This window comes from Gavialis gangeticus, unplaced genomic scaffold, assembly GCF_001723915.1.
Source record: "Gavialis gangeticus isolate Ggan-Ray unplaced genomic scaffold, GavGan_comp1, whole genome shotgun sequence".
Classification (NCBI taxonomy): domain Eukaryota; kingdom Metazoa; phylum Chordata; order Crocodylia; family Gavialidae; genus Gavialis; species Gavialis gangeticus.
This window is the reverse complement of record NW_017729003.1, coordinates 12,296,914-12,320,276: the sequence shown is the minus strand read 5'-3', so window position 1 is coordinate 12,320,276 and position 23,363 is coordinate 12,296,914. Positions and strand designations below refer to the sequence as shown.

The following is a 23,363-nucleotide window of genomic DNA, read 5'->3' as shown; positions in this document are numbered from 1 at the left end:
TCACTAACTTGTCATGACTACATAACAGGATCTGCACCTAAAATGTATTCGAGGGAGTCACACAAACCTGGTGCTTCTCTTCTTTGTCCTCCACCTTTTTTTTTTTACAAGTGAATTAACAGGCTAGCACCTGAATAGATTTTATTAGCTGACATTTATCACTCTATCAGTCTGGCACTAAGATGTTTTTGCTTCCCTAAAATGTATTCTTTGTGTGCCCCTGACTCATAGCCTGCCCTAAATAACAGCACTCAATCAAGATCTTTTTACACCACTTCCACAAAAGTTTGGTGGTTGGGAATTTTAGGCAGGCTGTAGCTTAAGTTAAATACCTGTACTAAAACAGAATGTGTAAGTACACAAAAAGTATAGCAATAAACAATGGAATAAAACAAAAGACAAACTCCAGAACTTTTACAACTGAATATACAGGTGCTCTAGGAAACCCCTAAAAGGGAGGAATTTAAAGCTTTTATTTTCATTTAACTATTACAAACCTACTCCCTGTGGCTTCACAAGGACAAAATGTAGTAGAGAAATGTCAAGAGACACCTACCACAGCACTCCCTCCCCTGCCTGCCCAGCACTCCGCCATGTGGGGTTCAGTGGGCCAGGCCTGTGCACCCTTTAGGCCTCTCACCCCACCCCACACCTCAGCCTGTTGCTGCTTGTCAGTGCCCTGTGCTGGCTGGGCCAGTGTACTGTCAAAACACAGCAGGCTGGCTGTGGGATGGGATCTGAGCCCCAAGGCTGCCTGGGCCCAGTCCAGCACCCCCCCAATTTAACCCCACATAGGGGAGTGCTCAACCCCAGAGAAAGGGTCTCCAGTGCCTAATGGCACCACTGGGGGGGAGTGCAGCCCTTCCGAGACCCTCTCCCACATGAGGGAACGCTGCATGGGTGGGGGAGGGAGCACGGTGGTATGGCCAGCCAGTTACTGGCAGCACAGCGACTGGGAGACAGACAGCCTTGGCTGGCACCCCCACCCGAGGGTGAGGGTCCCCAATGTCTGATGACAGAGGGGGGTGTACTGGCCCCCAGAGAGTGGCCTTCTGCTACTGGAGAGAAAGCTTCAGCCCTCCACTTCCCTCCCTCAAGTTATTAGACTCTTTCCTGGCCTTAAGGAGGAGGAGGCATTGGGATGAAAGGATGTCACTAACAGTCTGAGTGCAAGGCAACACCTAGTCCTTCTCCCCACTTTCCCACAGTCTAGTGCATGCAATGCTGTGAGGCATGCCCCTGCGTCCTAGCCTTGCTCACAGTGATTGGAGCCCGAGCCCCCACTACCAAATGCCAAACATCTGTTAAGTTTGATCACACTGTAACTTTAAGCACTTTGTGTAAAGCACAAAATTTACAGCGTGATTGGAAGTGCTTTCTGATCACTTGCATTTAAAAGTTCTTAAACAACAACTAACATTTAGTTATATGTACAGGAATGCAGCAACACATATACGTGCATGCACACACATACACACTTCCTTTCCAGCACCAGATGTAGTTCAGAAAAAACTAAGCAATGCTCCAAATAGCTCATTGTTCTTAGTTTTTTTTTAATATAAGAAGTTGGGGATGATGCAAGAAGGAAATGGCTGTGCCTCTTTACTGTGCTTTTGGTTCCTAGCTGAGGTTGAGGCCGATCATCAAGAGTCTACACATGTACCTTGATTGAACTGTGACAGATTTCGCAGACTGGACATAGCAAAATAACAACCACCTCCCCAACAAAGTGTGTTAAAGCTCACACTGTCACTCTCTGTGAGCAAGGCAAGATTTGTGCATGTTTTAAAGTCCTGTCACTAATGAATATATAAAATATACATGACTGGCAGCAAGGAAAAAAGGACCAGAAAAAAATACTTTAAAATGAGAAAAATGGCGTAAAACTCCCAAACTATACTGTTTTTTATTAATATATTCCCTAAACTGAGCCCCGACTGGGCTGCTTCGGTGTCAACAGAACTGCAAAAGGCAGAGTCAGAACTACATTTCATATCAGAAATCCATCTATTTTAGGAGTGGCATGGAATAGAGCCCTCTGAGGCAACCTTCATGATTCATCTCTGGCCTCAATTACATTTGACAGAACAGGAGTCTGACGGTATCACAGGGGGAGGAAGCCCCTTTATCTAGGCTTGGCCTTGGCCAATGTCCTGTCTAATTTATAGGGGTAAATAAGAAGCATGGAGAGTGAGAAAGGAGTGAGTATGGGAACTCAAATACCTTCCCAACTCAGGTGGTGAATGCTTCCTGTGTAATGATGCTTCAGCAGGGCAAATCTTTTACACTTACAGTACATTTAGCTGAACCTTATCTGACTAGTGTTGCTGTAGGATTTTTGTGAGCGATATCTTTTATTGGATCAATTGCAATACCACTCAAACACTACTAATGCTCTAACTTTTCAGTTATTCTGTGCACTGTAATTTCATTAAATAAAACAGAACCACCCTGCTATTAATTACCACACGGTGGGTAGGCAGGATCCCATTCAAGAGAACAGTATTTCTCTTTCATTCCTCCCTGGTTGGGATCAGATCACTGAAAACGGCTTTCTCTGGGTATAGGTTGTAGCCATTCAGGAAGAGCACGGCCCAACTGCAGATGCTTCCTCAGCCTGATGAAGGGTGTTTGTACTAGAAAGCTTGCAAAGAAGAATTTTCCTAACTATTTTAGTTGGTTTAATAAAAGATACCAGATTTACCCAAAGAACCGTGTTTGCCTGGGGGCTTTCTACGGCATTTGGCACCTCCCTCAAAAAAGAAGTGCCAGTCATGCAACTGCCCATGATGAAAATGGATACCCTGGGTGACTGCAAAGTCCAGGCTCTTCTGTGTGGTTGGTGCTGTAGATAAGCAACAGTTACACTGATGGTGTAATATCAGATTTCTTCAAGGCAGATTCTTCTTTGCATTAGGGACCTGTAAATATGTTATTTATCCTGCTGCCTGTTGCAGCAGAGTTAGCTCTTAGGGGTGTGTGAAATGGGCCCTATTTGATTTGGATTCGGATTCGACCCAAATCAGGGACAGTGATTTGATTAGTTGATTTGGATCACTGTTCCTGATTCAATTTGGCCAAATCCAAATCTGAAGATTCGATGCTGATTCAGAGAATCAGCAACTTGGCCACAGACACAACTTTAAATGTTTTTTCTACATACCTCAAGGTACCAGGTGTGGCTTGTGAATGCTGCGATGCTGGGGCAGATGGAGTGTCTCATAGCAGTGCAGGCCCCCCCGCCCCATGCTTGACGGAGAACCCGGAAGTGGCCACTGGGGAGCACACCAGGGCCCACCCCGCGCCCCCTGGCTCAGTGATTAGCCGCAGGGGGACCCTGGGTGCCCATCCCAGACCCAGGAGGCACCAGTCACCGAGCCGGAGGTGGTGAGGGGGGGGCCCCCAGTGTCCACTTCTGGGTCTGCTGCTGAGCTTGCTGGGGAGCCCCCCATGCTCCCATGGGATGCTCCATCCACCCCAGCATCGCAGCGTTCAGGAGCCGCCTGGTACCTTGAGGCGTGTAGAAAAGCATTTAAAGCTGTCTCTATGTCCGAATCTTTTCGAATCGATTCAGAGGGTTCCAATTCAATTAGGAGAGATTAAAGGGTCTCCTGATTCGATTTGGAGATTTGGCCATTGAACCGGGCCAAATCTCCACTGAATTGAATCAGCAACTGAAGCTTCACACAGCCCTATTAGCTCTGTTATGAGCTCCTCAGGTATTGTTATTTTTCACAAAACAAACTTCAGTTTCTAACAAACAAACCCAAATCCTCTATCCTCTCTGGACATTAGGGGAAGAGCCACTTTCCACTTTGGCTTCTTCCCCAGGCCAGCAGCCTGGCTTCTCCTTACAGCTTGCTTTCCTCTCTCGTTTTCTCTTCTAGGAGCTTTTTAAAACAGTGCACTGAATTACATTTAAAGCACTGCAATGCTCCCAGTGGGCCCTCCTTCATTAATCAAACACCCCAAAGCTGAACTTCCTTATCATGGATGGCTGCCCCTTCTTAAGGGGACAGACTACCCTGTTAATGTGCCATTAAGTTGAGGCCAAGGAAACAGATCCTTAAGTGTAGCAGAGGAGAGAGCCTTTGTCATTCTTCTCTTTCTTAGCCCAAAAGCTGCTCTGAAGACATTCTTCCCTCACAAGGGGGAGGAGCTAACACTGACCACTTCTTTCTTGTACAACCACAGCCCCACCCCCCGACAAAAGGAGATTTCTTTGAAAGACTATCTGCATATTTTCCCTTTTAAGAAGGAGAATTCCATGTGGGGAGCATAAAGCACCATGAGAGATACTACTGAAAGAAGGGCCAAAGGTTTTGTTTTAAGACCCAGCAGCTGTCTCGAAGAGACCATCAAAGCCTTGCATCAGTATTTAGACACTTGGCATTAAGGAGGCGCGTCTCAGCACAGAGGATCAGAACTCTGTCAGAGGGGAAGGAAGATGGACAAAAGGAACTGCTTGGCCTCTCCACCCCCAGTCCTGTATTTCCATCTCTTCATTTAACCTGCCATTGCTCTATTCAGCAACACTGCTGTTTGGTCTGGCAAGGATTGCCCAGTGGGAGAACCACATACCTATCAATTTGCAATGGTTCAGTCTCCCTCACAGCAAACCTTCCAGGTGTTTTCCCTCCCCTGCCAGCTGGAAACTGAGAGAGGTTGCAATTTCCTGTTGGGGTAATCGTCTCAGCATGGTTCTTCAGCATCAGGCTTCAGTTTTTCTTGGCTCAAAATGTGGCTTTGGTAAAGGGTTCCCTGAACTCTCGGACCAAATACGTTCCACCCCATTAGGGAGAAGGCTAACAAGCAGGCATGCAAGCCAACAGTTTCTTCATTTTTGATCCAACCTCATTCCACGGAGAGTTTTCAAGCTGCCCTGAGTTAATGTGGCCAGTGCATCTATCCACAGGTGTCCAGATGGCCTTTCAACCAAATGATCCTCAGAGTCCTAACTGTTCAATGAGAAGGAATAGGTTCTGGCTAAATATGCTCCACATTACTGCCTGCTTGAAAAGGCTAGTGACGAATGAGACTGTACCAGGGGTCAAATCCAAATTCTGCAGGTTCCACGTACCCTTCATATGTATTAGTATTGCTTCAATTGATGACCCCTTCAGCTCTACACAGCTGTTCCAAACTCCTCTCTCTTGCCTTTATTTAAGGCTCATTCCTTGCCAACTGCTGTAACAAAATCAACATGGTTGCCAGTTACACTACACAGTGAAGAGCCCTGGATTTTCCATATCAAGCTCCTAGTTCCTCATCACTTGAGTGAAGAGTGACACTTAATTAAAGAATACTTGATAAATAAAAAATTAATGATCTGGTGCCTTCAGATTCAGAGCTTACTTATCCAGGGAAAAGTCCACTTGTAGTTGGAAAAGCGCATTTAATATAAGGACAGACAAGGTTCTTTGGGTGAATCTGATATCTTTTATTAGACCAACTAAATAGTTGGAGAACAATTTTTAAGCAAGCTTTTGGGTTCAAAAACCCTGCATCAGGCTAAGGAAGTTTCAGTAGTTGGTGTGTGCTCTTCCTGGATGGAATGAAAAGTAAAAAAGCCACAGGTTGGGCTGGTATGCATGTAAGACAGGCAGTCAGTGAAAATGTAGACTGAGGAGTCAATGGGTGAGAGACAGGCTGGGGGGTGGGGAGAGAGAAGGGGGATGAATAGTGGAGAAGTACCTGGAAAGTCAGCTGTCAGGCAGCTTATAACGTGTCATAAATTTAATGCTCTTATACAGGTTTCCCACACTTTATGTGGGTTCTGTATGTGCAAATTCTCTTATGTGATGACTCCATTTATACCAAAAATTTGTTATATGTGAGGTAAACTGACTCTCATGCAATTGGTGTGGTGGAAACCCACAAGTCAGCTGCTTTGTGTGGTGCATTGTGGGAGTGACACGTACCAAAATATAGTCTCCTGTGTGGATCTGTGCTCCTCGCTCATTGTCTGTGACCCGCGTTTCTGTAGTCGCCATCCCCATTATGGCTTCTTATCTCCTACCCCTCTCTCTGGTCCATCAACGAAGTGCAAGAGAACTTCACTACCCTTCACCACCCTCTCTTCACACCAACTAAACATTCACCACCATGCTGTGCTTGCGTGTACTGCCTGGTGTTGGTAAGTACCAAAATTGTCTTGTGAAAGTGGTAGAAATGGGTCTGAGGGTCAGTACAGTCAAGGTGTTGGAACACATTCCTATTTGTTATGTTGTAAAGTGGGTTCCCTTTATGCGAATTCGAGTTATACACTGTTTACCAGGAATGTATGTACAACATAAAGCAAGGAAAACGTGTATTAACAAGTAAATATTTTCAATACATAAAAGGGCTTAAAATAACAGCCTACAGTAAAGCCCATTGCCATTCACAGAGTTTTCTGAGTTGGACTGAATGAGAAGGTACTGCAGCCTGTTTGTCTATTGGATAAGAAACTCCAGCTGAATGAGAGCAGAGTTGAGTCCTGCATGCTGCATTCCTGTGGATCTGCAACCACGTAGTGCTCAAAAAGAGCTCTTTTATGTTAGCCTCTTCAAGATCCTCATTGTTAGAAGCAGGCTTATGTAGCACAGCCCCCTGTTCTGATAAACAGTGCAATTAAGTCCAAAACAACAGCTTTAGTTCATTGGGCAGGAAGACTCATTTGTGCTGGATTAATGAAAGATAAGAAAGAAATCTTGACCTACATATGACCAGAAAAAGCCTTTACTACTTTTCCACTCTTTTTCTATAGTGAAGTTTGTGGATTTTTTACTGTTCTCAGGAATGAAGAAGTAACAACACTGGCTACAGCTAGGTAAAGCATGGGCAGATGGTGTTCAAGCATCACATGCATTGCTCTGATAATACTGCTCAGTCTTGACATGCAGCACTCCCTAATATTCCAGTCCTGGGCTCACACACAACTCTGCCAGTGTAGATCAATCTTGAGCTGTAATTACTCTAATAGTCTAGCCCTGGGCCTCTCCTGTGTACATGCTGCCAGTCATGCTACACTTGTGAAGTGGATTTAAAGGGCTCAATCCTGACTTTACGGTAGTGCAAATCAGTCTAGAAGTAACAGGACAAAAGCAAATGGAGTTAAACTGTTATAAGGGAGATCAGAGTCAGGCTCTTCTAGGGATACATACACACTTTACAATGAAAGTCCACATCTATACATGTTCAGATCTGTGTATTTAATGCTAGCGACCAGCTGTAGTTAAGTTACATATTTATTTCCATTTAAAATCTCAACTATTTTCATTTGCTATTTATTTACATACAAGATTTCTACATATTAGGCTGCTTCTATGGTTGGTCACTGCCCAAGGCCTTACCTACTTACCTTTAAGTCTGAGCAAAAAACCTCTTATCAATTATATATCAACAAGCTGAGAACGGAAAATTACACTTTCCCCATTCCATGGAACAAAAACAGGTCTTACAGTTTTTGAACAACTTTACAATCCAACTGGCTGAGAGGAAAAAATTAAATTCAGGACATAAATGCCAACACTGATAATGTGTGATTTGAAGTGTCATGGTGAAAATACATTTTACATTCACCAAATCATGACCCACTGAAAATTATACTTTATATTTGTGCAGTCTAATTTGAATGGGATCTTCTTCCTCCACGTGCCAGGCAAACTAACATAGGCTACATTTTTTGTGTGTACTGGGGATTAATTTACCTGGCCTGATGCAACCTGTGTTATATTAGGTACCAGGATGCTTTTAAGGTTGGGATTTTTAAAAGCATCTAATAAGACACGTGAAGATTTTACCTTCATGTTCTTTGGCAAACAACATGCTCAAAGACATTTTGAAACCAAACAACTTTTCTCAGTAATAAAGTAGCTTGATGTAACTAAGTCTTTTTATTATTCTGAGATGGCACTGGCCCCATTCTCCAAAAGCTATGATGGGCTAGAGGCAGAGGAGTTTGATCCAGAGAGCAGCTGGACTCAATAGAGAGGTCCAGACTAACCCAAGTGTAAAGACAGACCAGCAACAAGACTCTGAACATAGCCGTCAGTGAGTTCACAGCATGTGACCATTATTGACTAAAGCAAAGGGTTGGATCTTATTCTGGAGGGGATAGAAAGGTCAAGCAGGGGTTATTGGCCCTTTTAATTGGTTCACTGGTATGGGAAGTTGGTATGATGGTTACAGTATGAGCATATATGAGGTCCCACAGGGGTCTCTTCTGACACTGCTCCTTGGCATGAACAGAGGACCTGCTTAGCTAAATGTATTGCTGCACTGTGGAAAGCAGTGCCCATTTCTGCTGCTGCTATGTGCCAGAGGGGAAGAGTGCTATCCAGGGACATGTGACTTGACTCTGGGGTGTGTGCTAAGATAAGGGGTCCTCTCAACACACCTGAGGGGACTCACCCACATTACAATTATGTTATCTGTAACAAGTACGATTCTTGCTATACCTTCTTTCATATCTATTCTGTGCTGTGGAGAGACGATTACAAAAATGACTCACCTGCAACCCCCAAGCCGTTTTTTTCTCAAAGTAATCCTGTCACAGAACCTAGGATCTGGAGAGACCCAGACTATGTAGAATCTGAAGTCCTGGCATGCTGCAGTTTACAGTGTGCATGACTGTAAGCAAGATTTTTGCCTTGCCTGTGTTGAGGATTTTCCCCATGTATGCCATTGCAAAGATTTGAATCTCGGACAGGACAGTCATTACACACACACTTTTCAAACCCACTTGCACACCAGTGCAAAGCCTGGTGTGTCCCACCTCCTCCTATCACAATCTTTAGATGTATTATACTAATGAATGCTTTGCCTTGTGGGTGACTCCTATCAGAAGCCGGAGTCCACGGGGCCGCTATTTAAGTGAGAAAATGTGTGAGCCACGTTGAATAGTTCTGACATCCAGCTGAATAGTTCTGACATTACAGCTTTCCTTGGTATGAGAGGCCCCAAACTTTTAGATATTAACTTGTGCGCCATTCTTTATTTAGGACATCATTATATAAAGTCTTTTAAAAACAAAAGGTGTGTGGGTGCATTTCAAAATAAAGTTTATAAAATCTACTATAGAATGGAAGGGTCAACAAACTTTCAAACAATAAAGAAGGATGTTTTTTGCCTGCTGGTGTCCAGCCTTACCAATAAATGCCTTTGTTTCCTAAATTTTACATGCAGTGCAAAAGGACAGTTGCAGCCAGATAAAAAGCCTTTTCAAAATGCTTGGATTGGCTGGTGATGAGGTAATGATTTATAACAGGCTTGACAATGTTACAGAATGGCTGGCATTACCAGCAAAACTAATTCCCTCATTTGGCCCTTTATAATTGCATTTGTAAGTGCTTATTTCAGTGATGGACAATGCTGGGGAAGTGTAATTTTCTTTTGCTGACAAGAAAAAAGGGTTGGGGGGAGATGAAGGTTAAGAAAAAGATTAGGGTAGTACCGGGTGAGAGGAGCCACTCAACAGGGGGTCTCTGAGTTGAATGTGAACTCCAGCATGCCGCAGAAGGATCAAAATCTCACTCTGTATACAGCACAATGGTGCAGACTTTAAAATAAACCCACTAATGTGTCACACGGAAAGCATCATGGCAATTTTGAAGGCTAATTTCTTTCCTTCTGAAAAAATGTCCTTCTCTTCCAACATCTTCCACACCTTTGAATGGCCAAAATGCAAGGACAGACAATTAAGCCAGCTTGAACGCACTCAGACCACTGGCTCAGCCTGTGCTGCATGTGCTATCGACCCCCAGACAGGTTACCATCAGGCTAAAATACTATTATGCTGCTGAGGCAAATGGCACTTTCCGTTGTGAATGTTTCTAATGGAAAGAGTGAGCCTAAATCTCCTTTCACGTAAGTGAATTTTCCAGAGTAATTTCAATGGAATTACACCTTGTTACAAGAGGGCAGAGGAAAGAAGAATCTAGCTCATCAGCTGTCCTGGTAACCAAAAGACCCTGTCACACAGTAGGCAGACTCGTATATCACATGGAAATAATGCAGGTTACTGCTGTGTGACAGGAGAGTAGAGAAAAGTCAAAACACATATTATGGCCACATTTAATTTTGTGACTGTTATAATTTTTTATGCTATTGAACTTTTGACTTTTAAGGATGAAGTTCCTCAGTTGTTCATTATCCACAAGACATGACATAGATTCACTGAGGTTTCCAAATCTGATTTGCAAAGCTACCATAAGGGAGTATTGGGAAACACGTTCACACCGTAGTACGTAGAATAGGAAAAACTATACAGAACAGCATACTTGGAACCTCAAGAATCACTCCCCTCTGTGATTTTCGGGCATCAGCTGTTTTTTTTCCAGCAATTCTGCCCCTCTCCCACTGGTTCCCCCCCCCCACACACACACAGCCCTGATAATCTGACGCTAGACACCAGAGCAAGGAAAGCAGCTGGATGGAAGATTCCAGGGGTTACACGTCAAGAATCAATCAAATGGCTTTATGGCTGTTCATCTCCCGCCAGAATATTAAAATGGGGTTTGCCCAGTGGAGCCTGAAAAGGTCAAAATGAAAACATGGGTCCACATCTGTACTTTTATGAGCTGTCACCACTGCTATCTACTTGTAGAAACTGTTTCTGTGCAACTGAACTCTGGAAGAACCTCAAGAAAGAAAGGTTTATGGAGGCTAAAGTAGGAGTTTACTGAGCCACAATACAGTGAATTAATATGCTTATGAGACACAGTGAAACAATATTGTATAGTATGGGTATACTGAGAATTCTAAGTACAGACAGAGCCTGGAGTACTGTGTGTGCTATCATACATTTAACACCTATGTGCATAGTATGTGTGAAATAAACAGACATATACAAACAGACATAGAGACACAGACTTCTCTTCTTCATGCACTTTCATGTCTTTGGTACTCACCCACAGACACACACTGACATCCCACACATGCACCTGTCTATGCACAAACATTTGTAAATGTGCATTTTGCACACATCTGCACTTTCACTGCAGCACCCTGCCTTCTGTCACATGCACACTTCTTTCCCACCCCCACTTCCATCCTGATGTACCTTTTACCCATGCACACCAGCATGAAGCTCATGATCTGGAATGAGCCTGAGCACAGCTGCTGCTGTAGCCCTGCTAAGAGACAAAAGCGGAAGCCAAAGCTGTAAAGCAGTTCTGCTCTTGTGCACAAATCTGCAGAAAAGGGCATGTCATACAATTTGTTCAGGAAACAATAGCAATGTTTGACATGTCATAAGGATTGATGGAGCAGAAATTTACATGGGAGAATGCATTTTTAAACAGCTCCACAGAGCCCTGGTGCTTTGCTGGTAATGGTTTCAACATTCATCATCCACTGAGCCCCACTGAAAAACTCCTTAAACTATGTGAGATTAACTCTACTCACAGCAGCTTCAGGGAGGCACAAAAGGATGAGCAAGGGAAGAGTTTAAAGATACAGGAGCATTTTATGCAAACAGTGGGAGAGGAAGTATAAAATGTGCCTTCTGAGTACTGACAATGCTTCTTCATCTACTGCTGTATTCACAGTCCATTGATGCAAAGGCACCCTCCTAATTAAAGGACTAGTCTAATGACACTTAGCTCTCAGATGGTCCCAGTGAGAGGCACTGGACATTTTCAAAATACCACGCAGGCATTAATTCAGCTTCGCTGCACCCCTCTGAAGCAGGTAGTGCTGTTATTTCCCTGTACCTGATCAGGAAAGATTGGGGTTTTGTCACTTGCCCAGAGACACTCAGTGGGGATGAGACCCCAGCAGTGCTAGAGTTCTAAAAATCCAGTCCTTCTACTAGATCACAATGCCCCAATTACTTGCTCCCCTGAGAGATTCTTCAAATAGAACCAAGGAGGTTTATGGAGCTCCCTAAGGCTCAGAAATATTCTCTTCAGGGTGGACACATCATGTTACACATAAATGCAAGCAGACACATATACACACAGTTCTTTACAGCCAGCATTGTCCTGTAAGTATTAGTGACTTCGGGTCACATTGAGCACAATATACTTGTGAACATTACTGCATGTGAGCCATGTTGAGCACAACAGTTCTTTTAGCTTTGGTGAACATCCCATAACAACCTCCATGCCATAATGCTAGACAGGCATTCAGCTGGAGCACTCAGGCAGTCTAGGCTTCCCCCTTTTTGCATACAGTGCTCAAGCTGTCACTTAAGGGGAACCCCTTCTTGCCCCACATTTCTAGGAAAAAGATGGGAACCTTTCCCTCAGAGATAGGTGCTTTTAGTGGAACTGGAGCAGCTTAGTCTGTATTCGTGAACTGCTAAAGAAAGGCCCAGGGCTGAGTTAGGTTATGCACACTAAAGTTATGCATCTCAAGCAGAAATCCAAGAAACATAGTGTCGATGTGAAATTTGTCATATGGGAAAAGATGAATTAACTCTCCAGGGAGACAACATTAAGTATGGAAACCCTGGGCCAAGGCACATTCCTCTCCCCTAGCGCTGTGTTCAGAATCAGCAGTAAGCGTCTAGATCTTGGCATACACTAGTTAAGTGCAGGTGTGTATATAGACAGACTGTGGTTGCTGTGTGAGGTGACTGTATAGTAAAATGGAGGGATAATTAATTCCTTTTGACTGGGAAGAACATGGCTCACAGCTGAGACAGAAGCACAGCTAGGGCTTTTCTGAATGGTCCTGCTACAAGAGTTACATAGTTAGAAAAGACAAAGAACCTGAAGAGGAAGAAGAAAAAGTGCTCTATGAAAAAAATTGTTTTCTATTCCTGCTGTAATCCCAACACTAGGATGAAAGAGAAGGACAGACACAGATTTTTTGGGGGGAAAAGTAAGAAGAGAAAAGGACAAAAAAAAGGAATAAAAGAATGAAATGGAAGAGAGGTGAGTGAAGAGAGTGCAAGGCAAGCAAAGGAGTAGGAGGGTGCTATTTAATCCTAAAAACCACCTCACCAAACCTGTGGCATAGCACAGACTGCATAATGAAACCCTTGGGCAACCCAAACTCAGCAAAATCAATTACAATTTAACCCCTTGCATGCAGCGTCTTTGCCAGAAGGTAATTGTTTTAAAAACACCAGTTTGCTTATGGAGAAAACTTCACTAAACCATCTTTTCCCTTCATAGTGCACACACTCTTGAAGGAGATGGAATTTCAGGCATAATTATTGCTCAGTTTCAGGTATAACTATTGTTAAATAGCTGGCAATATACTCAGCACCATACAGGAGGCCTATCAAATCAGCCTCCAGCCTGGATACCGTGTAATCCAACAGAAAGACAAAGAGAAGATGGGAACATAGGATTGATGGGGACATCCTGGGCTGAGTATAGCCCCTGCCACTGCAAGCCACCTAGCCACATCATCATCCCTGTCATAAAGTGATCAAGATCCATCTTAAAACCAGTTTGTATCTTTGTCTCCATTGCTCCTCTTGGAAGGCTGTTTCAAGACTTTACTTCCCTGAGGTTTAGGAACTTTCTGATGTCCAGCCCCAAAATCCTGGCCATTTTATATCCAACTGTTTTATTTCTATCTATTTATTCTTGTTCAATGGGTTCTTGCTTTTGTGCAACATGACAAGGTTGACTGAGAGGCCTGAGGAAGGTCATTACCTTTGACAATTTCTGCCCCACTAGCAGGGAAAAACATTAAAATAAAGTTTCCCACAGGTTGAGTCTTTCTTGTGGTTGAAAGAACAATGATTTTGATTCTTCATTCATCTGTTATCATCTAGGTCAGCTCAAAGGAAGGGGGAAGGTCAAGCAATGGACTTTAAGCTCTTTCCTTCCTTCTCTGCTCTGTTGACAGCTTCCTGAGCACTGACCTCACAGGCTTCAGCACTGGGGTGGTGCAGGTGCTAAGGTGTATGGTTGACAGCCAAGAGGTCACAAGTTTGAGGCTTTAAATTCTACTAAATACTTTGTCACACAAGGATATGAAAAAGGAAAGGGAACAGGTTTCAGCTACCACATATGCTAGTAACCAATGGGGTCTGTGGCTCATGTCCCATGCAACTTAACAGGGATATAACCTCGTTACCTGGGACGTGCATATCAGAAAGCACGTCCCAGCCTCCTTATACCCAGCCGTCTCCATTTGTTTTTCAGAAATTGCTGGAAGAAATACAATAGAGAAATATGGAGCTGGGTCATCCAGGCTCAGCCTTCAATACAAGTTCAGAGCAAGGCTCAGAGTCATGCCACAAGAACTATTAACTACTCTACCACTACGCTCCAATGTTTATCAAAGCAATCCTAAGCAATGCACATCAATTAGGAATAGCTCCCAGGAGATGCATAAATGCTGAGAGCTTGGTTAAAAGGGGAATTTGGAGGCAGGCAAACTCCTTTGCTTTGCCACTCCTGAGCATTACAGACTGTCAAAGAGCTCTGCTGACTCTTTCACACTACAACTGGAGGGAGAAGAGGGGGGAGTGAGAGCTGTCCCAGCAACCCAAACAAATGAGAGAATTCCATTAAACATGTCACTCTGCAGGCGAGGCCAGGCTGACCCAGCAAAAGGAATGAAGCCTGACACCCAGGCTGATAGATAAAGGGGTTCCCAGGTTTGTTTATTGTTATTGTTGGTGTTTTTTTATTCTCTCTCTTTTTTTATTTAAAAACTAGGAAATAAAAATTGATGGGGAGCAAATTGCTTTGGCCAGAAGCTCTCTGCTTAAAAGAGTCATAGCAGGAAAGCAATTACTGAATGTCAAAAACCTGTCAAAGTACAGGAGTGGCCTGCCATGAGTCTCATCACTACATGCTGCCAGCAGCCTCCTGCAATGCTCCACAGAGTGAGCTGCTGAGAAAGGAGGGACCATAGTAAAAAACGCAATCTTTGTACAGTATGCCGCATTGCCTGCTGGGTTGACCACCCCTCATAGAGCATTGCAGAAAACTTTGGACCTTATCTACAACAGAAAGAGGGTGGAAGGTAGATTTCCTTTTGAAGACAGAAATTAAGCACTGGTGAAAACTGCTTCATGACAATTTTGTGGGTAAACGTTTTACATTAATATACATAGCAGGTAGCTATTTAGCCTTTGTGCTTCCCTAATGTTGCTCTGTGCCTCACCACAGACCTGAAACACCATCTAGGGGGGCAAAGGAGCCCTTAAGCTACTTCTGACACTGCTAACAAAGGGGGCTCGAGCTAGTTAGAATGGAGCTTTTTGGGTGTGACACTTTTCTACTAGGAACCAGATTTGAGACAAATCTTGGCCAATGAACTACCAATCAACAAATAGTAATAATTTGCATTAACGACTGATCAAAGCCAAGTTCATGAGTGCCTTAGAAATAAGATCTTTGAATTCAAATTTCACCTTCCCAGGCCCCCATAGTAGAACAATTTTGAAGTAATAGCCTAGAAGTAAAATGCTGATTTCAAAAGTAATATCCAAGCAGTAAAATATTCTCTGTAGCCATGTCTGGCTACAGATGACCAGGCCCAATTCAAACTAATATCCTGAAGTTAAAGGATGTCAAATATCATTATTGGCTCCCCAAACTAGGAGCTAGAGACCAACACTTGTATATCTTGCTACCTGTCTCTTACACCACATGAACTTCATTGTTGACTCTAGAATATTAATGAAAATACCTCCTCTGAAATATTCTTTCTGACACTGATGTCCCAGTGAGCAGTTCCAATAATAAGTACTGAATGTTGATTTGCCTTCAAAAGCAGCACACTCACTAGCTGTAACACAATTAGATATTAGGAAGGCAGACACACAATAGAAATAATCAGCCAGGCAAAAAGCAGGTCAATAACCTGTAGGAATTCCACTTAAAGTATTATAAATGCTGCAGATGAAAAATAAATCTTACTCAGTCTTGCTTTTGGGAATCTCTCTGCTGCGTCTTCTAAACAGTGGCACCCTGGCAGGTAGTTCTAATCAGGAGCTACCAGAGCTGACCTGCTGATCAGAATTACTGAGATGAAGCTGTGCATAGGTGATTGGTGGTGGGAGAGGGAGGTGGAGAGGAAAGAAACAGGGAATCAAGAAGGGATGCTAAGAGCGGGACATTGTAACAACTTCAAGTGGTTCTTGAGCATCCAGGGAGTAAAGACCCTCAATGGATGTGAAGTTAAAACTGAATTAACAACCCAAGAGAGCTCTGCTGAGCTGAGACTGGCAGTGGGAAAAATGGCCAATCAACCCCCCTGAGAATTACAGAGCTTCTTCCACCTCCTCTCCCAGCCATTAGAAAAAACAACAGCTTCCCTTGATTGTGTTTTATAACAGCAGTCCCCTCAACATCAGCCAGCCGCTAGTGCAGTTAACACTTATCTGTGCAGCAGCCGCCTCGATGTAGCACTGAGTAATTTACTGTAGCCAAGCTGTTAGTGGCTGGAGTTTATGGCTTAAAATTTTTAGTCAATAGTCATGTTATATTGAAGACAGCCCTCTAGCAGAGAAATAGACATTTAGACAGAAGTTCCCCCATATGCTCTCTTTTGCCTCCCTCCCCCCCCAATTTTATTTTTTCCCCCAAGGTGACACCAACACAATTTAGATGCTCACCTCACCAGGTTTTATTGAAGCTCTGTGATTGGGCAAGACACAAGTTCTCTGCTAATGAACCGCATTGATTTCATATTCTCTTGCTGTCCACCTAAATGGCAAGCAGCACATCTGATAGATTAAATAACCACACAATTGTCTGGCTGACAACTCAATCACTCTGCTGTTAGGTCTCTAATGATTTTTACAGCCCACCAAAACAGGAGAAATTAAAGTCAAAGTCCCATGCAGAAAATATAAATCACTAATGATCTTTAAAATATTCATAGAAGCTTATACATATACGCCTTAGCTTTGCTTAGCCCTTTGCCACCATTAGTAATTCTGTCTCACTTACTGAAGGAAGATGATAGAGCACTAAGAACTGGGAATCCTATCTTGGTCTATGGGATGGGCTGGTGATGGGAGGGGGCACTGCCCATTTTGAGAAGGGAATGAAACTGAAATGAGATCCAATCCAAAGGGCAGCAGTCCAAAAGAACTCATCCTTATCTGAAGATTGGCATGAACAAGGTCAAATCCTGGTCTCGGGATTGGGACACCATAGCTCAGGCTTTGTCCATCCAAAAGGAATCAAAGTAATTCAACACAGGACCAGAAACAATTAATGACACCTCCTAGATAAAATCTGTGATGAGATCTTGATACTGTACTACATACAAGAACAGAAAATACATGCCAACTCAAGATGCATGTTTACGGAGACAGGAGGACAATGGGTGAAAGTTTCAGTCAAGCAGAAAAGGGACCTTTGAGTTGCTCCATGTAGGGCTAAGGCATCTGACTTACCTGAATTAACACAAAGGTCCTAATCATGCATGCAGCAGCTTGCAGTGCACACACAGCAGCACCGGAGTACAACACAGTGTAGATCAAGATGACCTTAATGGTCCAGGTCAGGTGGGGACTACAGTTACACATTTCCCAGAAGTGTCATGTAGCTTAAGTGTTTGGGGCAAGAAGGGTAAGCTGAACTAAGGGGACATGCAGAAACTGTACTATAGCAGAGAAGAGAGTAGCAAAATGATTGAATAGTAGAAGAAGGGGCAGAAAAGGAAGCATCAAACACTTCTCAGTATCATTCAGATGTGGGTTTATTTTCAGCTTTGCTCCCATGGCTGGACACCACCAGAAAATAATACTGGCTCTTGAAGGGTTTCTGGTTTCTGGATAGATCAGACTCTGGAAGAAAACTCAGACTTATTTGAAAACATGGTATAAAGGAGTCTAAGTAGGTGTAATTAATGGCAAAAAGAGATCCAAGGTGTAAGCTGGAAGAAGGCATAATACAAGTTAAAGCAGCTTCCCAACTTACTTTTTCTAGCTTCTAGCTGCTCTGGGTACAAGTTACACTACTATACACTCCCTTACACAGCCATACAAAGGGGCTGAGTAGGTGTAAGGGGCTATATGGGCCTGTGGTAAAATGGTATCTAAATTATGGTATCTCTAGCATCACATCTGCATCTGGTCTCTTGTATCTTCTGTAGGCAATATATTCCTGGACCTTATTTCACAAGTACCATTTTCTCCTGAGGACATCTGAGGTCTGTATCGCCCTGCAAGAGTCATCAAGGCCTAATGGAAGAAATCAGCACAGGGATTTTGAAGGCTTCTTAGAGAAGGGACTAAAAGCCAGGGAATGAGGGACAATTCCATCACTGTGGGACAGAAAAACCTTCCTTCCCATGTTCAATTGTGCTTGGATGGATTATCATCTTTGTGTTGTCATAGCTTGCTACTGTATGCTGAACACATTACACATTAGTATGAAAGACTCTTAGTGTCTCAGTGACTGTTGTTTATTTAAAAGAGCTATTTTAAAATAAATCTAAAGGTTGTTTTTTTGCCAGCAGATGAAAAAGGCATAATCCAGAAACAGACCCCAATGTTTTGTGAGGCAAAACTGTGCTTGGGGGTTGCTGGACCAAGAGGTTAATGAACTAACCTGTTCCCCAAAGATTACTGAATTAATACACTAATTTAAGTCTTCAAGATTTGGAGTCCAATTCTGCTTGTGCCAAAATATGCCTGAGGTTTGTGAGATCAGCCTATGCTATAAAGGTCATTTGTCTGCAGCACAAATACAAACACACACCTTGCAGATCACCCAGTGGGGCTCACTCAGCATTTCTATAACCAAGGCTGCTGCAGGGCAGGGTTCAGTTGCACTGGCAGCACTAGGGAGGAAATCCTGCAAAATGCATGCCCTGCATTTTGCACTTGTCTCTAAGGAGAGGTGCCTACCCTTTGAAATCAATATAAACACTATGAGTTATGACTCTAGCTGCTTTGCTGTGGCCCTGGGGGGTGGCAGTCGTGGGTGATGGGAAACACATCACGCAGTAGCCTTGGTACAGGACAGAGGGACTGGTAAAGTCTAGGTGAAGACAATCTATTTATAGAAGACTGCTGCTGTTAACCATTAATTTATATTTGAGAGCCTAGGCTCTGGTGTTCTTTACCCAAACAGCAGCTTGAAACACCTCACCTTGAACAAAATCTCCCTGAAACTCCCCAAACCACTGGCTCAGCAAAAAAAATAATGGGGAAAAAAATCCAAATCACAGTACTCAAGGAGTGACTCCTGTTCACTTGTTTGTTTTTTAAAGGATATAATTTAGACAGGTGCAAGTGTATATCTGTGAGCTTGTTTCATTCCTTTTCCCTTCTCATGTGGTTTTTTCACCCATGCACTTTGAAACTGTGTATTTATCCTGACAGCTCCATCAGGACACATGGTGGCTGTGAAAGCTGCAATAAGTGTCTCTCTTTTTAGCGCCTGGGCTGTCATGATTCCTATTCCATCCCATTTCGGTTTTACGGATTGATATTTAGATTAAAGAGATAAACACAACCAAAGAGCACTGGGCCCTGACAGACAGACGAGAACTTCAGATCTGTCAATCATCTTGCTACCTAGTAATTCCTTCCCCCCTCCTTCTCTTTATTTACAGAGATGAATTGATAAGAATATTTAAAAGGAACAAGGAGCTCAACCAAATAATAATAAAAAAAGCCATTTGCTTTTAACTTTCCAGACAATTTGGAATCTCTTTGATTACTTAACTATTTACTGTTTGCAGGTTTTCTCTCCTACTGCAGATAAAGAATTCAATTTTCTTTTAAACGGTGGGGAAATTGGAAGAGATTTTGTTCTGTTTAAGCACAGCTGGAGCTTTGGGACTCTGGGGGATTGAGAACAATGAGATCAATTAAGATGCCAATGGTGAGGGAAGCTGGGCAGAGAGGGGGGGAGTGAAAGGACAGAAGAGCTGGTTGGAGGAGGAAGGATGCAGCTTAAAGGACATCTGAGAACAGCCCCCACTTTCCTCCATTGCCAGGACCCTTTTTTTCATGTTCACAGAGGTGCAAAGCATGTTGAGATTTCCAGGGTATTTCTCTAACAGGAGAATAAGAGCCCTTTTATAGATCTAAGTCTGCAGATGAAGGCACACATGGCCACGTCACCCAGAAGCTGGTCTGTAACCATTCCACCCTGGCCCCAAACTGCAACCACAAATCCCTCATGCTTTCATGTCCTACTATATTTACACAGTGGCCTTTTCTCCCCCAAAATTAAGCTTCCTTTATTGTCTCACATAGGTCTATAAACTCTGTTCTGCTCCTCCTAACCACCTTCACCCTCATCCCATTCATGCCCATCACCTAAACCTGCTACATAACCCCTGATACTGTTCCCACTAATCCTCCTCCTCGCATAAATCATTCTGGCTAACACCCCATGAGTGTGAATACATTTCTTGCTTACCTACTGCAAAAAACTAACAAGACACGTTGCAACTCCCAACATGACATATGGAACAGGGTGCTGCTGAGGACACTATTCTTTATACCTGGGTTCCCTGTACCTAACCTGTTGTTATGCAGTGCCACATGGGAAGAATAAATTGTGCCAAACATTAAACTTAAGAAAGCTTTCTAGAAATACAGCAGTCTGAGGACATGTTCTCTCATACCTAATTCTTATTCTGCCACTTCCTAAAAACCTCTGTACTTTCCTGGGTTATCCATTCACACATTAATTGTGGGAGGATATTTTTCTGCTACACACTCGACTCTCTCTCTGTCACTTCTAAAGTCAAATACCTGTCCGCAGACTCTGCCACAGAAACCCCAAGAATAAGGGATTTAAAGGTGTGAGACATCTGAGAAGCAAAAAGAACATGGTTTTCAGCAAAACTTGTTTGGAAACACAAAGGGAGAGAGTGGGAAAGCCCCATAAAGAGATGGTCAGATAAATAAACTGTACTGAGTTAAAAGGCAAAGAAGAAAAATAATGTGTGTACCACTCTGCGTGAATGGTTTCTTGTGTGTGCTCCTATCCCACAGTAAGTGAAAGCTAAGCCAGGAAAATTTGCCCCTGACAAAAACAGGCCTAAGTTACTGTGGCTTCGCTTCCACTTACCATGGGATAACAGAGCTACATGTGAGGGAAGGGGGTTTCTAAAATGCCTTTCCCTCCTCAGAACACTGTATCAAGCTTTTCATTATAGTCCCAGAAGCCCCTTAAGATTAAGGAGAGAGGGAAACTGCAGCCATTTAGTGCTGCACACTTCTGAGGTGAAGTTGAAGTCTGGGGTTTCTTTCCCAGCATCCACCATTTTTCTACTCCCTTGGCAGCCATGTCCCTTATTGCACAGTAGTCTGTTTCCTTGTCCTGGATGACTGAAGGCTGGAGTGCCATGGCAGGCACAAAGAGAACAGAGCAACTTGGAAGCTTCTGAGCCTAGTAAAAGAATCAAGTTTGGACTGCTGCCTGCAACTGGAAGCAGCTCTGCAAGTGCATACTGCTGTGTTTGCTCGGGATTCAATGAAAACTTCCATCTGTAGGTGGGAAGATAGGAGGGGGAGTGGCAGCAAAAGCCATAATGAGAAAAGCCTATTGCATCAATCCTACTTTGGGGAAGAAATGACATCCAGATAATCTGTTTCCATTTGCTAAGCCATTCCTTCTTTGTGTTTCAATCATCCAACTGAGGGAGTTTAGCACAATCGAGGTATGCAACCCAAATCCTTGGGAAAGACATTTCTGGGGGTGCAAGCCTGTGCCAGCCCCCTACAAGCCCCAAGCAACAAAAGCTCCTTGTGCCACTGTCAGGAAGTGAGAGCCAAGAGCAGACTGACAGCTGATCGAGAGAGAGCAATTTGCATTTTAAATATGTGTTTATTGATGTCTGCCGTTCTCTTTCCCAGTGTGGGACGACTACGTTATTACTTTTTTGTTGACTGGCGCTTACAGCTGGCTGGAAAGGAAAAAGAAACTGTCGGACTGGGATCGATTTTCTTGTCCCTGGTGTGAGGCCAAAGAGAGATCGAAAAGGCAGAAGAAAACTGACGGCTGAAATGGTAAACAGGAGAGACTCTGTCAACCAAATTAAGAGTGCCCTAATGAGAGAAGCAATGAAAGGTTAATTAGTGCATTTACTTCATTGGGATCTTCCTAATAAGGTCTATCCCAATTATATATAGAAGATATGGGGGTAGAAGGATGGGATATAGGCAAATGCATGTGCAGAGGTATATAAGTTTAGGGGAAACTGGATGCGTGAGAAACTGAATATGGAGAAGGATACTATGTAAATAGTGCTTGGTGCGCATGCCACTGTGCAACTGTGTATGCACTCAGACACTGCTAGGAATGAGGGTGTGGTAATGTAGATGGACAGGTGCTAGAAGCACCTGGAGTACAGCAAAGTGCAAAGCAAAAGTCACAGGCTACAAACAGTATCACCTTTGTGCTGGCAGAAAAAAAAAAATGATGGCATCACAAAATGAAAGCAAACAGATGTCCATGCCCTTTATCATCCCACAAATGCCCAAATATGTGGCTATAACAAAGGATAATATTAATCTGTGCTATTTTGTGGTGGATATCTCTTTGTTTTACAGCAGGAGACTACAGACAGCCTGAAGCTTGCCATACTCTTCAGCCACCCTTGGAAGGTGCTCTTGTGACTTCAAAGGCCCAAATCCTGCATGACCCAGGCACTTCCCTGCAGGGGAATTCCTGGGATGCACGTTATCAGTCCCCTGAAGCCCCAGGAACACCTACCTAGGTTTCTCTGTGTGCAGAGTTGTGCCCAGGAAATCCAAATTGAGGCATGTCTCTGCAAATGGGGAAAGTTTGGACATGCCCCAAGCAGAGTCCAGTAGGATCAGACCCCTACCACTTCCATAAGTGGCAGGCACTTGACCCTATGAGACAATGGGAAACACCTGTTTTGCTCAGTGAAGCAGACCAACTATGCCAGGACACACCCCAATACAGCTGATCTGTTTCACTTGGTGATATCTGTTTATAGCCTCAGAGTATGACTGGGGTTTAGGGCTTGCATTTAGGCTTACTCATGCTGTGACAGAGCACAGGTTGTACCTGCCACTTGAAGGGCTTTAGCAAGCTGCAGATCAGCCTGCAGGTGGGAGAAGACCCAATTAGGAGGGTTACATGACACCCAGGAGACAGCCTGATTGGTATAGGGCTAGGCAGTCAGTGTATAAGACAGGCCCTGAGAGCAGAACCAGGCAGTTACAACTAGGGAGCCAAAAAGTGAACATCTCCTAGCTGAAATACTGGTGCTTCCAGAACACCTGGAGATCAAGGGTAGGAACTATGGGGATGGAGGAGATTCCTGGTCCTGGGGAATAACCTGAAACTATACCTTGCCAGAATTGGATGTTATAGCAGGGTAGTCTCCAAGAAATGCCACAGCTGTGCCTCCTTTATGAAAGGTGAGTATGGGGCACTGGAAAGCCTCAGCCCCTGCTGCCTTGTTGGTGAACCTGTGGTGGGGAAAGGTTAAGGGAGCACACTCTCTCAGAAAAG

At 43.6% G+C, this 23,363-nt stretch overlaps 1 protein-coding gene across 1 annotated transcript in view; it reads right to left on the bottom strand.

Moving 5' to 3' along the window:
- Positions 1–23,363, bottom strand: part of CDH23 (cadherin related 23) — a 626,459-nt gene that overhangs the window by 204,678 nt on the left and 398,418 nt on the right. The window lies entirely within an intron of this gene.